General features: G+C 51.9%; 8 non-coding genes across 8 annotated transcripts; all 8 read left to right on the top strand.

The window, feature by feature from the left end:
- Positions 1-75: 75 nt before the first annotated feature.
- Positions 76-194, top strand: LOC125813555 (5S ribosomal RNA). The gene has a single exon (XR_007442068.1). It is a non-coding gene; the product is annotated as a 5S ribosomal RNA (ribosomal RNA).
- Positions 195-407: 213 nt separating this feature from the next.
- Positions 408-526, top strand: LOC125813554 (5S ribosomal RNA). Its single transcript, XR_007442067.1, has one exon. It is a non-coding gene; the product is annotated as a 5S ribosomal RNA (ribosomal RNA).
- A 212-nt stretch (positions 527-738) lies between these two features.
- Positions 739-857, top strand: LOC125813560 (5S ribosomal RNA). Its single transcript, XR_007442073.1, has one exon. It is a non-coding gene; the product is annotated as a 5S ribosomal RNA (ribosomal RNA).
- A 212-nt stretch (positions 858-1,069) lies between these two features.
- Positions 1,070-1,188, top strand: LOC125813559 (5S ribosomal RNA). Its single transcript, XR_007442072.1, has one exon. It is a non-coding gene; the product is annotated as a 5S ribosomal RNA (ribosomal RNA).
- Positions 1,189-1,401: 213 nt separating this feature from the next.
- LOC125813558 (5S ribosomal RNA) lies at positions 1,402-1,520 on the top strand. The gene has a single exon (XR_007442071.1). It is a non-coding gene; the product is annotated as a 5S ribosomal RNA (ribosomal RNA).
- A 216-nt stretch (positions 1,521-1,736) lies between these two features.
- LOC125813557 (5S ribosomal RNA) lies at positions 1,737-1,855 on the top strand. The gene has a single exon (XR_007442070.1). It is a non-coding gene; the product is annotated as a 5S ribosomal RNA (ribosomal RNA).
- Positions 1,856-2,068: 213 nt separating this feature from the next.
- LOC125813556 (5S ribosomal RNA) lies at positions 2,069-2,188 on the top strand. The gene has a single exon (XR_007442069.1). It is a non-coding gene; the product is annotated as a 5S ribosomal RNA (ribosomal RNA).
- A 212-nt stretch (positions 2,189-2,400) lies between these two features.
- LOC125813553 (5S ribosomal RNA) lies at positions 2,401-2,519 on the top strand. Its single transcript, XR_007442066.1, has one exon. It is a non-coding gene; the product is annotated as a 5S ribosomal RNA (ribosomal RNA).
- Positions 2,520-2,674: the final 155 nt, after the last annotated feature.

Here is a 2,674-nt window from a genome sequence, read left to right as displayed (position 1 = left end):
CTAGGTCGTGGGGGGCAGGCTAGGGCGTTGGGAGGAAAGGAGGTGTTTAATAGAATTTAGAGTGCTATGAATGATGGATGCGATCATACCAGCACTAACGCACCGGATCCCATCAGAACTCCGAAGTTAAGCGTGCTTGGGCGAGAGTAGTACTAGGATGGGTGACCCCCTGGGAAGTCCTCGTGTTGCATCCCTCCTTTTTGTCGAAATTTGGTCGTGTAATTGAAAAAATATTATTATTTTTTTTTTGCAGAACGACGTCGTTAGGACAGGTGATGGGGGCGTTGAGGATGGGCGTGACGGGCGGCGTCATGCGTCGGTGCGCGTGGAGGCTAGGTCGGTGGGGGGCAGGCTAGGGCGTTGGGAGGAAGGAGGTGTTTAATAGAATTTAGAGTGCTATGAATGATGGATGCGATCATACCAGCACTAACGCACCGGATCCCATCAGAACTCCGAAGTTAAGCGTGCTTGGGCGAGAGTAGTACTAGGATGGGTGACCCCCTGGGAAGTCCTCGTGTTGCATCCCTCTTTTTGTCGAAATTTGGTCGTGTAATTGAAAAAATATTATTATTTTTTTTGCATGAACGACGTCGTTAGGACAGGTGATGGGGGCGTTGGAGGATGGGCGTGACGGGCGGCGTCATGCGTCGGTGCGCGTGGAGGCTAGGTCGGTGGGGGGCAGGCTAGGGCGTTGGGAGGAAGGAGGTGTTTAATAGAATTTAGAGTGCTATGAATGATGGATGCGATCATACCAGCACTAACGCACCGGATCCCATCAGAACTCCGAAGTTAAGCGTGCTTGGGCGAGAGTAGTACTAGGATGGGTGACCCCCTGGGAAGTCCTCGTGTTGCATCCCTCCTTTTTGTCGAAATTTGGTCGTGTAATTGAAAAAATATTATTATTTGTTTTTTGCATGAACGACGTCGTTAGGACAGTGATGGGGGCGTTGAGGATGGGCGTGACGGGCGGCGTCATGCGTCGGTGCGCGTGGAGGCTAGGTCGGTGGGGGCAGGCTAGGGCGTTGGGAGGAAGGAGGTGTTTAATAGAATTTAGAGTGCTATGAATGATGGATGCGATCATACCAGCACTAACGCACCGGATCCCATCAGAACTCCGAAGTTAAGCGTGCTTGGGCGAGAGTAGTACTAGGATGGGTGACCCCCTGGGAAGTCCTCGTGTTGCATCCCTCCTTTTTGTCGAAATTTGGTCGTGTAATTGAAAAAATATTATTATTTATTTTTTGCAGGAACGACGTCGTTAGGACAGGTGATGGGGGCGTTGAGGATGGGCGTGACGGGCGGCGTCATGCGTCGGTGCGCGTGGAGGCTAGGTCGGTGGGGGCAGGCTAGGGCGTTGGGAGGAAGGAGGTGTTTAATAGAATTTAGAGTGCTATGAATGATGGATGCGATCATACCAGCACTAACGCACCGGATCCCATCAGAACTCCGAAGTTAAGCGTGCTTGGGCGAGAGTAGTACTAGGATGGGTGACCCCCTGGGAAGTCCTCGTGTTGCATCCCTCCTTTTTTGTCGAAATTTGGTCGTGTAATTGAAAAAATATTATTATTTGTTTTTTGCATGAACGACGTCGTTAGGACAGGTGATGGGGGGCGTTGAGGATGGGCGTGACGGGCGGCGTCATGCGTCGGTGCGCGTGGAGGCTAGGTCGGTGGGGGGCAGGCTAGGGCGTTGGGAGGAAGGAGGTGTTTAATAGAATTTAGAGTGCTATGAATGATGGATGCGATCATACCAGCACTAACGCACCGGATCCCATCAGAACTCCGAAGTTAAGCGTGCTTGGGCGAGAGTAGTACTAGGATGGGTGACCCCCTGGGAAGTCCTCGTGTTGCATCCCTCCTTTTTGTCGAAATTTGGTCGTGTAATTGAAAAAATATTATTATTTATTTTTTGCAGGAACGACGTCGTTAGGACAGGTGATGGGGGCGTTGAGGATGGGCGTGACGGGCGCGTCATGCGTCGGTGCGCGTGGAGGCTAGGTCGGTGGGGGGCAGGCTAGGGCGTTGGGAGGAAGGAGGTGTTTAATAGAATTTAGAGTGCTATGAATGATGGATGCGATCATACCAGCACTAACGCACCGGATCCCATCAGAACTCCGAAGTTAAGCGTGCTTGGGCGAGAGTAGTACTAGGATGGGTGACCCCCTGGGGAAGTCCTCGTGTTGCATCCCTCCTTTTTGTCGAAATTTGGTCGTGTAATTGAAAAAATATATTATTTATTTTTTGCAGGAACGACGTCGTTAGGACAGGTGATGGGGGCGTTGAGGATGGGCGTGACGGGCGACGTCATGCGTCGGTGCGCGTGGAGGCTAGGTCGGTGGGGGGCAGGCTAGGGCGTTGGGAGGAAGGAGGTGTTTAATAGAATTTAGAGTGTATGAATGATGGATGCGATCATACCAGCACTAACGCACCGGATCCCATCAGAACTCCGAAGTTAAGCGTGCTTGGGCGAGAGTAGTACTAGGATGGGTGACCCCCTGGGAAGTCCTCGTGTTGCATCCCTCCTTTTTTGTCGAAATTTGGTCGTGTAATTGAAAAAATATTATTATTTGTTTTTTGCAGAACGACGTCGTTAGGACAGGTGATGGGGGCGTTGAGGATGGGCGTGACGGGCGGCGTCATGCGTCGGTGCGCGTGGAGGCTAGGTCGGTGGGGGA

Source organism: Solanum verrucosum, unplaced genomic scaffold (assembly GCF_900185275.1).
Source record: "Solanum verrucosum unplaced genomic scaffold, falcon-dt-bn FXZP01000821.1, whole genome shotgun sequence".
NCBI classification, from domain to species: domain Eukaryota; kingdom Viridiplantae; phylum Streptophyta; class Magnoliopsida; order Solanales; family Solanaceae; genus Solanum; species Solanum verrucosum.
Note: the sequence above shows the minus strand (reverse complement) of the source record. Positions and strands in the feature narration are given on the sequence as shown.